The following is a 12,170-nucleotide window of genomic DNA, read 5'->3' as shown; positions in this document are numbered from 1 at the left end:
CACCTTCCAGCACCTGACCCTGGTTACACCATTTTGCTTTGTATGTGGAAAAGTCCGCCTGACAGAGATGTCTGTATTTCTGAGTAAATAATGGTCAGCCTGAAGCAGAGAGATATGAAAAACCTGAGTTACAGGTTTCTCTACAGTCCATGTAAACCTATACGTTCTGTGATCTGATCTTCTGTAAATCATAATAACACTTCTATCTAGCCTAGATGATAAGGACACATTAAGAAAATGAATGTATACACTTTGCTGCATTTGTGCCTGTTGCTGCTCTATCACTCTCTGTAAGATCACTGTATAATGCTATGGTGACTCTGGTCTCTATAGAAATAATTCCCTCATAGTATACAGGTGTCTGTATTGGTGACAACTCCCAACGTGGGGGCGTGGCCACAGCTTTAAAAAGCTTGTGATAGCAGCGAAGGTGATTAGCTGTGCTGTACTATAGAGCTTATACAGCAGACATCTGTGGAGGTGAGTACCGAACGCTCAGAGCAATCTGAACTACACATATCACAATAATGAATGTTAGCTACCGGAGTCCATATTGTAAATTCAATATTGGCAACATTTGTATTTACGTATTTGCTCTCCATCTCTCTCTCCATCTCTCTCCCCCCCCCCCCCCCTCTCTTTCTCTCTCTCTCTTTCTCTCATATATGGTGTGGCATTTGCACTTGCAGCACTGGGGCCCTGGTTCGAATCCCAGCCAGGGCACTATCTGCATGGAGTTTGTATGCTCTCTCTGTGTCTGCGTTGGTTTCCTCCCTCGCCCCGAAAGCATACAGATAAGTTTTAACTGGCTTTCCCCTAACTTGGCCCTAGATTATGGCAGATACACTACACGATACTTACACAGACATATGACTATGGTAGGGATTAGATGGTGAGCTCCTCTGAGGGACAGTTAGTGACAAGACTATGTACTTTGTACAGCATGGAAACAGTAAAAAAGGCACATATGGCTAATGGGCGCACCATAGGCTGCAATCCAAAATATTGGCTATTGGACGCCAGAGAGGATATTAGGGCATCCGATAAATAGCGGTTACAGGGATCGTGATAATAAAACAGAATAAGGTTTATGACAAACAGTGGTGCTCATCCAGATTCCGGATATCCGAACTACCCGGATAATTCAAACTTTTTCCACTATCCGACCTCGGATTCGGATTCCGGATAGTTGGCCAAATTCGGAATGTGGTATCCGGATAGGAATTCGGATATCCGGTCGGATATCTGAATCCGGGTACCGTAACTATGGATATGACGTCCATGACGTCACTGAGCCAATCGGAGGGCTCCCAGCAGAAGCCCTAGCAACCAATCACAGAAGGGAAGCCTGGCCGGCCCTTCCTGACCTCATTGAGCCAATCAGAGGGCTCCCAGCCTAAGCCATAGCACCCAATCACAGAAGCGAACCCTGGCCAGCCCTCTTCCCCCCCGTATATTAAGGAGGGGTGCCATGATGAGAAATCTCGTCCTTGCTTGTGACTGCTCACTGAGAGACATGCTCCAGTGCTGCTGGCCTAGCAAGTGCTGTATAAAGTGATAAACCTAAAGCTTTTCAGTGATAAACACCTTCACTACCACTACACTATTGTTGTATTGTTTATTAGGTAGCTAGCTTGATTTCATTCAGTGACAGTCAGAGTGTGTGCTGCAGGCCTGCAGCATCTGCTATAGGTTCTGTCCTGTGTCTGTGTGTGTGCTATGCACAGACCAGGCCAGCTGCTGGCCTGCTATTAGCCTCAGCTACAGTATAGGTTAGGGAATAGGATTACTGTGTTATTGTGTAGTTAGTACTGCTGTCAGTGCTAGTTAGTTGTTAGAGTAGTACTACTGTGTTAGCTTACTACAGAACTGCTGTGCTGCTGAGCAGTGCCAGTGTGACAGTTAGTGTGCACTAGTGTCTTCTCCTCTGCTGTCTGTCACTTCGTGCTGTTTTACTTTAAAGTCTAACCCCGATTTTAATAAAGTACAAGTACCCCACATCATGTGGCTGAAGCAAGCTGGCGCTGGCAGTGGTCAGACTCGGAGCACCAGAACCCCCTCTGCCACTCCTGCCGACACTGAGGCCTGTTCAGGCAGCCAGTCCTCAGTGGCCTCCTCTGCTCCCTCCGTGCAAGGAAAAAACGCCGCCAGACCCCGTTGGACCCTGTTGGGCGAGTCTTTCCCTGTTGTTGGCAAGAGGTGGACATGAAGTGGCTGGGAATCACTATGCTTGCCTTACCACCCTTTACCACCACCACCACAACCTCCTGGCTCCTCCTGATTAACTATTACTAACTAAGCCGCCTGGTTCACAATTTGTTTACAGCCGTGGTACCAACAACGCTATGTGCCAGTTGGCACGTGCCACATCCGGCATGCTCCTGGTACACGTTTACACCTGCTGCTGCATTGCCCTGCTTCTGCTGCCTGTGCTGCTCCCACCACCAGGGTGCCACAGGCCACTGATACCACCATTGGGTTCGAATATCCGATTCTATTCGGATATCAAAAAATTTGGATATCCAATCCGGAACCGGATATCTGGGTATCCGGATCCAAATCAATTTGGATTTTGAAAAGGGGTATCCGAGCAGCAAATATTGTTTACAAATTAGTTTTGACTTTCAGTTTAACTTATTTTATCGTTTTTAAATTTCTCTTTCAGGAGTATAATTAGTTTTCATAAGTATAATGCGTACATTTTCGTTTTCAAGCTTATTGTATTACAAATATATAGCTTTTGGTATTAACCTTGTTTTCAGAATTATAATGCGTTAATTATAGTTTTCAGATTTATTATCTTACTAATATATCACTTTTCATATTACGATAATTTAAAGATTTTTTAATGCATACGTGAATGTAAGGCTATTTATTCTAGTACAAATATATACATTTTTTAATTAACCTCTTGAGGATCGCAGTCTTAAACCCGTCTAAAGACCAGGCCATTTTTTTTTAAATGGGCCACTGCAGCTTTAAGGCCAAGCTGCAGGGCTGCACAAAACAGCACACAAGGTATTCCCCCCCCCCCCCCCCCTTTTCTCCCCACCAACAGAGCTCTCTGTTGGTGGGGTCTTATCGGCCCCCCTATTGTTTATTTTTTTATAAATATTTGTCTTTATTTTGTTATTATTGTTGTTATGTTTTACTATTTATTTCTTAATTTTTCTCAAACCCCTCCCTCCCCGCAGCCACCCAATCCTGGCGATCAGCTGTCATAGGCTTCTGCCTATGAGAGTCGATCGCTCTCTAGTGTCCCAGGGGAACAGCCGTGTCGCACGGCTGTCCCCAGTACAGCGCAGCTGCAGATAACAGCGCTGTACAAGGTAATTAGACGGCGGTTTCACTCCGCTCCACCTTCGCCTACCAACAGGAGAGCCGTGCGCAGCCTGCACGCAATCTTCTGCACTGTGAGCCCCAAGGACCTTATGCGGACCGCGTCGGTGTGACGCGGTCGGCAAGCAGTTAATAATATTTTTAATGCATATGTTATTGTAAGGCTATTTATTCTATTAAAAATATATACATTTTTCTATTCATGTTATTTGTAGTGAAGTATTTTACGTTATCAAATATATTATTGTTTCTATGGGCTTGATTCACTAAGACAAATGGCATGCCTTATCAGAGATAACATGCCTTATCAGAGTAGTTTAATGAGCCCACAGGGGTTTAGAGCAGGACGAATGAAGCTCTCGTCATTGCCAATTAGCAGGCATAAGTTCGTAGCGCTCTCTATGATACTCTGATAAGGCGTGTTATCTCTGATATGGCGTGTTAACTTGGAAAAGGCATGCTATTTGTCTTAGTGAATCAAGCCCTATGTGTGTAAGGGTGTTTGTGCAGTGGGGTTGGTTAGGGTTAGGCACCACAGGGGGGTGGTTAGGGTTAGGCACCACAGGGGGTGGTTAGGGTTAGGCACCATCAGGGGGGTGGTTAGGGTTAGGCACCATCAGGGGGGTGGTTAGGGTTAGGCACCCACCACCTGAGGGGGTTAGGGATAGGTACAGGGAGGGTTTTTTGTGACAGTACGGTTAGGTATAGTTGCAGTAAAATATCTGTAATATCTACAATTGTATTACTATGTTTATTACAACCTGGGGGTTTTAGGGTTAGGCACCACAAGGAGGGGGGGGAGGGTCTAGGGGTTAGGGATAGGTACAGGGAGGGTTTTTTGTGACAGTACGGTTAGGTATAGTTGCAGTAAAATATCTGTAACATCTACAATTTTATTACTATGCAATTCAAGTGTAAATATTGTTTTTTTGTTGTAGACTGTATTTTGCGTTTTTATTACCGTTAGTTCAACATATTTAGCACTTGATTTTAGATTATATGAAACGAAAAATATTGTTTTACATTAAAACTTAAAATTTCGTCTATTACTACGCCCCCTTTTTTCCAGGCGCCCTTTTTGCAAGCGCTGTGGAAGATGTTGGCGCTATATAAATGCTAAATTATTACATTACACATATGGATGTAGATATATATTCTTGTTTTTTTTATGGTGTTGACTCGTTCCACAGCTTCACAGAGTACATAATCGTTACTAACTATAACTCAGTGGAGCTTGCAATCTAATCCTACCATAGTTCTATTCTGATGTCCCTACCATAAACTGAAGACAATTTTGGGGTAACCAAATATCTGTGTAATTTTTTTTTTTTTTTCTATTGTTCCCCTCCGTTTCTATTTGATTGAATCGATATAAAGTGGGTGAAGTTGAACTCTTGCAAAGTCCATGATTGGTATACGTCTATCGCCTATAAAAGATCACTACCGGTATATGGCTGGTTTGCACAACCTGTGGCATTGCACATCCTGTATAGAAAGGATTGCAATGCAACGTCGGGGGAGAAGTTGCATAGTGCTTTTACGCATGCAATGTGAAGCATACACTACATGAAAAGCATGCTTCACTGCAACCATAAACGCACATCTACCACACTGCATGTCATGGTATTCCAACGCATTCCATTGCAGCGCACTGCTGACGTGCTAATTTGAAAGCTCTAATACTGTACATGTGTGTTTGCTATGCAATTATATTGTCTGATGCACCTCAGCGCGTCAGTGTGAAAGTAGTCTAATGCTTCATACACACTTGAGATAAAAGTCTTTGGAAAATGCAAGATCACAGACCAATTTTACCCCCTTCCATGTAGTATGAGAGCCATACTCTACACAGTCTATTCTATGGAGCTGCACTCCCCATCAGATAAAATCTTTGCAAGATGCTGCACACAAAGATGCCCGTACACATTCAAAAGATCATTATCTGCAAAAGATCTGTTCCTGCAAAAAATCCATTCCTGCAAAATGCATTTATAGTCTATGAGATCTGCAGATCCTCATACACAGGTTTGGTTTAACAGACTTCATCTGCATATCTGGCAATCATCTGCAGATCTGAAAATCCATCCTGGTGGATCTGATCTGCAGATGATCTGCAGATGATTGTCTGTTAAACCAAGTGTGTATGATGATCTGCAGATCTCATAGACTATGAATGCATTTTGCAGGAATGGATCTTTTGCAGGAACAGATCTTTTGCAGATAATGATCTTTTGAGTGTGTACGGGCATCTTTGTGTGCAGCATCCTGCAAAGATTTTATCTGATGGGGAGTTCAGCTCCATAGAATAGACTGTGTAGAGTATGGCTCTCATACTACATGGAAGGGGGTAAAATTGGTCTGATATCTTTTATTTATCTTTCAAGTGTGTACACACCATTAGAAATACTTATCCACCAGTCAGCATCACTACATCACTAGGTTATAACTATCCTGGTGTAACCACATCCCATCTAATGTAAATAATCCAGAGGTGGCTAAGATCAGAAAACAGGCCAGTATTAAACGCCCTATGGGCCAGATTTATCAAAGCATTACTGACAGTTTTTTTTCTTCTTTACACTGTTCTAACCAGCAGAGGAACTGTTCTGCATGATAATAAGAAACTTCTCAAATCCTACTTAATAGCAGCAGTTTAGCGTGGATTTATCTAGAGCTGCACTACGGTTAAGAAAAGTGCAAATCTATCCTTAAACTGCTGCAGATTTAGAAGTGCTTCATAGCAGTTCTACAGATAGTGCAGCAGTTCAGGTTAGACGTGATTAGTGAAGTGCTCCTCCCCCCTGCTGTCAGTTGTCCTGTGAAGCTGTTCTGTGATTAACCCTTCCAGTGCTGGGCAGTGATGCAATACAGCAGATGTATTGGTTACCTCAGCAACAACAATTTCCCTCACACATAGCACTGTCTGAGAAACCTTCCTAAAGGTGGGTACACACGTCAGATAAAAGTCTTTGGAAAATGAAAGATCACAGACCAATTTTACCCCCTTTCATGTAGTATGAGAGCCATGCTCTACACAGTCTATTCTATGGAGCTGAACTCCCCATCAGATAAAAATCTTTGCAAGATGCTGCACACACAGATGCTGCACACATGCAACAGATCAGAATCTGTAAAAGATCAGTCCCTGAAAAAGATCCGTTCCTGCAAAATGCATTGATAGCCTATGATATCTGCAGATCCTCATACACACCTTGTTTAATGGACATTCATCTGCAGATCAGACAATTATCTGCCGATCTGAAGATCCAACCTGGTGGATCTGATCTACAGTTGATTGCCCGTTAAACAAGGTGTGTATGATGATCTGCAGATATCATAGACTATGAATGCATTTTGTAGGAACGGATCTTTTGCAGGAACAGATCTTTTGCAGATACTGATCTGTTGCATGTGTACAGCATCTGTGCGTGCAGCATCTTGCAAAGATTTTTATCTGATGGGGAGTTCAGCTCGGTAGAATAGACTGTGAGGCCTGGAACCCACTGAAATCCGCAAACGCAAAACGCAACCGCTAGCGTTTTGTCTGAGCGGTTTGCAAGCGGATTCATGCGCGTTTTCGGTCGCGTTTTGCAACAGTATATTTTTTTCCTCAGCGGTTGTGTAGCGTTTTGCGTTTTACGTTTTTATCCTGATTGGTCCTGTGAATTATTTTTAATTTTGTTACAGTGTGCTGAACCGCAAAACGCTAGCAAAACCGCTCAGTTTAGGTTTTGCTGAGCGTTTCTGCTAGCGTTTCAATACTTTACATTGAAGCGCTAACGCTCCCAAAATGCTGCAGGTCCTGCGTTTGCGTTTCTGGGAAACGCAAACGCTCCTGTGGAAGTTGCCCCATCCATTAACATCAGCTGAGCGTTTTTGGCAAAACGCTAGCGTATCGCAGCGCTGCCAAAATGCTCAAAAAAACGCTCTTGTGGGTTCCAGCCCTCAAGGTATGGCTCTCATACTACAGGGAAGGGGGTAAAATTGGTCTGTGATCTTTCATTTTCCAAAGACTTTTATCTGACGTATGTACCCACCTTTACTCCTCCTATTCCTAACAGTTTAGAAAGGAATCTGCACTATTTTAGTGATTTCTTAGGCTGTCTTAGACAGTTCTGAACGGACTTTTAAAAACCTACTAATATTTTGTCTCAGACACTCTTGATAAATGTCTCCCAGTGCTCCCTATTAAAGTGTTCCTCAATATTAATACAGGATGCACCCCTTTTTTGAAATGCATGCGTTCTGCAAACGATGACAGTATGAACAGGGCCTAAGAGCTCAAACCCACTAGCAGCCTTTTCTAGTGATTTTTATAAAATCAAATCACTCAGGTGGGATCACACCCATAGCATTACATTAGCAAGAGCTTTTTCAAATCACAAAGCGCTCAGAAAAGCTCTTCTAGGGGGTGCCAGGCCTAATAAGGAATGGGTCCACCTTTAGCTCTCACAGCCGATATGCTTCTTGGCCTGGACTAAACAAGATGCCCATACCTTTGCTGGAGAATGTTGGCCCATGCTGACATAATGGCTGCTCGAAGTTGGGCCAGATTGGATGGTGGCATTTTCAAGTGATCTTTTTGACATTGTCCCAGGGGACTGAGCTGGCTATGTCAGGGGACTGAGCTGGCTATGAAAGCGGGTTAAACACTGAATGAACTTCCTCAAACCAATTTGAGACCAATCAAGCACGTTGGCAAGGGCCCACGGCAGGCGTCTTTTCCTATTTTTCTGTGACACCAAAGGCACTCTTGATGGTCTGCTGCTGCTAAAGCCCATGCTTTTCAAAGTCCATCTTGTTGTGCATTAGGATATGCTATGTGATGCACCTGCATTGTATTCAGCTGTAATGTGTTGTGTTGTTGCCCTTTTGTTGCTGCAGACTATTTGGGCGACTCATCTTTCACCTCTCTGGTTCACCAGGGTTTTTCGACAAGAATAGTCCTTATCGCTTGAAGTTTTTTTTCTCAACTGCCACTCTCTAAACACCCGAGATACTGTTGGGTGAGGAAATTCTAAAAGAAAAACAAACCGATAGGGAAGGCTCTGTGTCCTACAGAGCCTTCCCATTTACGTTCTGCTCCTTATCCTCTGGTTCCCCTGCAGGCTCCTCCATTTAAACCTCCCGCCACGAGAGGCTTTGGAAGCCTTCGGGAGCCTGAGTGCTCCTGAAGACTGGCAGCTCCGTAATGCACAAGTACGCACTCACACATGCGTAGTATGGAGCAGCCTGTCTTTGGGAGCCCACCCAAAGCAGAAGAGAGCAGTCTCCGACCCATTAGTCAGAGGCTGCTAATGGGGGAGCTAGCGCAGGAACAACAGGATGAGGAGAAGAACAGGAAGGCTCTATAGGCCTTCCCCCTCCTTAGGTAAGTATCTGTTTTTTTTTTTAAATTTATGGCTTCAGACACCCTTTAAAGGACAACTGTAACCAGGGGGATTTGGAGGCTGCCATGTTTATTTCCCTTTAAACAACACCAGTTGCCTGGCTATCCTGCTGATCCTCTATCTCTAATACTTTTAGCTATAGACCCTGAACAAGCATGCAGATCAGGTGTTTCTGACATTGTCAGATCTGATAAGATTAGCTGCATGCTTGTTTCTGGTGTTATTCAGACACTACAGAAGCCAAGTAGACCAGCAGGGCTGCCAGTGCCTGGCAACTGGTAGTGTTTAAAGGAAAATAAATATGGCAGCTTCCTTTTTCTTGTCCCCCTATAACAGCCCCCCAGTAACACACAGCCTTCCAGTAACAGACAATGCCCTATACCAGACTTCCAGTAACAGACAGCACCCTACAACAGAGCCCAGTAACAGACCGCACCCTACAACAGACTTCTAGTAACAGACAGCACCCTATAACAGACTTCCCGTAACAGACAGCGCCTTATAACAGCTTACCAGTAACATACAGCACGCTATAACAGCTTACCAGGAACAGACAGCAGCCTATAACAGACTTCCAGTAACACACAGCACCCCATGGCAGAACCCAGTAACAGACAGCACCTTATAAGACTTCCAGTAACAGACAGCACCCTATAACAGACTGCCAGTAACAGACAGCACCCTATAAGACTTCCAGCAACAGACAGCACCCTATAACAGACTGCCAGTAACAGACAGCACCCTATAACAGACTTCCAGTGACAGACAGCATCCCATGACAGAGCCCAGTAGCAGACAGCACCCTGTACCAATCAAAAAGAGCTGGCACATCCAAGGTGAATCTTTATTGGTTCCATATAAAACATGCAGTATAGCCAATAGGCTATATGAGGGGGGAAGCACAGAGGGGGGCCAGGGGGGGGGGGGTGAAGGGAGGGAGAAGTTGGGCTTCCCTCCACGCGGGTGAGTCTCAGTGTGGTGGCTGCGCTCCCCCCTGCCCCTCCATCACCTATGGGGGGGGGGGGACCTATACCTAGCTAACCTATACTAATTGCACCTATACCTAGCTAACCTATACTGGCTGCACTTAACCTAGCTAAGAGTACCTTTTAGCTAGCTACCTATACTGGAGGACACCTACAGCTGGCTACCTATACTGGGGGCACCTATGTCTGGCCACCTACACTGGGGGCACATATACCTGAATACCTATACTGGGGACGTAGTATGGGTTCACGAGTGTACGGGGGGGGGGGGGGGGGCTGCTGGTTTGAAACTGCCCTGCCTATAGCCTACTTGCAGTGGCAGACAGCACCTTATGACAGACTTCAGTAGCAGACAGCACCCTATAACAGACTTCCAGTAAAGCACAGCACGCTATACCAGACTTCCAGTAACAGACAGCACCCTACAACAGAGCCCAGTAGCAGACAGCACCCTATACCAGATTTCCAGTAACACACAGCACCCTATTTTAAACAGATTTCCAGTAACACACAGCACCCTATACCAGACTTCCAACAACAGACAGCAACCTATAACAGACTCCCAGTAGCAGATAGCACCCTATAACAGACTTCCAGTAAAATACAGCACCCTATACCAGACTTCCAGTAAAACACAGGCACAGCACTCTATACCAGACTTCCAATAACAGACAGCAACCTATACCAGACTTCCAGTAAAACACAGCACCATATACCAGACTTCCAACAACAGACAGCAACCTATACCAGACTTCCAACAACAGACAGCAACCTATAACAGACTCCCAGTAGCAAACAGCAACCTATAACAGACTTCCAGTAAAACACAGCACTCTATACCAGACTTCCAACAACAGACAGCAACCTATAACAGACTCCCAGTAGCAAACAGCAACCTATAACAGACTTCCAGTAAAACACAGCACTCTATACCAGACTTCCAATAACAGACAGCAACCTATAACCGACTCCCAGTAGCAGACAGTCACAGCACCCTATAACAGACTTCCAGTAAAACACAGCACTACCAAAACTTAATAGCTGTCCGTATCGCTGTTGGGCAAAACTAGATTATAAAACTGTATTTACACGCACACTACTTGATGTTATAATTATTATTTATTATTATTATTTATTTATAAAGCGCCAACATATTCCGTGGCGCTGTACAATGTAAGAAACCAAACAAGGGATACATAATGATACAGACAATGATGTACATCAAATATGAACACTGGTACAAAATACAGAACTGCTGATTACAATAGCAAGTTTAACATGATAAAATGTATAAATGTCTAACAGAGTGCATGCAATTAAATTAATAACATTCCATGACACACAAGGGTGAGAGCCCTGCCCTTGCGAGCTTACAATCTAAAGGAATGGGGTGGAAACAAGAGGTGGGGAAGTATACAGTATATGTACAGGCAGTGCGTAATTAGGTAATTTAGTGGGTGCATGGCCTAAGCTAGAGAATATGCTTGTCGGAAAAGGTGGGTTTTGAAGGAGAGCTTAAAGATTTTAAAGGTGGGAGAGTGGCGGATGTGCTGTGGAAGGGCATTCCAGACAGGGCCGGATTTCCGCACAGGCCACCTAGGCCTGTTCCTAGGGCGGAAACCTGCCGATAGAAAAGCTGGGGCGGTTGCCGCACATTGTGCACCAGGCAGCCGCGCTGTCCCCAGTCTCTCCTAGGATCTGCATTCTGCAGTGCACGGTGGAAAGCGCCCCTCCCCTCCTTTCCTCTCTGCTCTGACACTAGGGAGGAGGGGCTGAGCAGAGAAGCCAAGCGCGAGATTCAGATCAAGAAGACGGGCGGCTACTCGTAGGGCTCTTTCACATCAGAGCTTGCGTTGGAGAACGCTCAAAGCATACGTTTTGTTGTATGCCTTTTACTGCGTTTTGATATGCGTTGCACTGCAGTGAGTGTGCGTTTTTAATCCGTTTTCAATCCGTTACTGCACATAGAAAAACGCAGGTAATTTTTTTTTCTTTTAGTTGTCAACTTTCTACATTGTTCCTCTGTTGCATTCTGGGACTGATTGCCTGCGTTAACGGATTAAAAACGCGCATAGTGTGCGTTTTACATTGACTAACATTGTAACGCATAAAGCTAGCGTTAGCCAAAAAACTGCGCCTGGGTGCAGTGTAACGCAACGCACAAAAAGGCTGCGTTATATGTGAAAGCTAAAATGAAAGTCTATGGACTTTCATTTCACCTTGGGTAACGCAAACTTTACCCTTTGCGTTGAAACGCAGAAAATCTGCCCTAATGTGAAAGAGCCCTTAGCACAGCAATGCATACAGGTATCTGTGCGTGGTGGTGGCAGTGCTGTAAAAGTGAAGGGAAGGGGTAGAAGGGTTGAAGTGTCTGCAGAACAGCAAGCATTTTGCAGACTAGAATCACGCTGTGCCTGCCTGATCCCCGTGGAATGAGTGACCAGCTGGGATCCCC

General features: G+C 44.6%; 1 protein-coding gene across 1 annotated transcript in view; it reads left to right on the top strand.

The window, feature by feature from the left end:
* Positions 1–321: 321 nt before the first annotated feature.
* Positions 322–12,170, top strand: part of STOML3 (stomatin like 3) — a 52,890-nt gene continuing 41,041 nt past the window's right edge. Inside the window, exon 1 of the mRNA XM_068265032.1 lies at positions 322–480. The gene's annotated coding sequence lies outside the window, so the exon portion shown is untranslated. The remainder of the gene's footprint in view (positions 481–12,170) is intronic.

Source organism: Hyperolius riggenbachi, chromosome 2 (genome assembly GCF_040937935.1).
Source record: "Hyperolius riggenbachi isolate aHypRig1 chromosome 2, aHypRig1.pri, whole genome shotgun sequence".
Classification (NCBI taxonomy): Eukaryota; Metazoa; Chordata; class Amphibia; order Anura; family Hyperoliidae; genus Hyperolius; species Hyperolius riggenbachi.
This window is presented reverse-complemented; position numbering and strand designations above follow the sequence as displayed.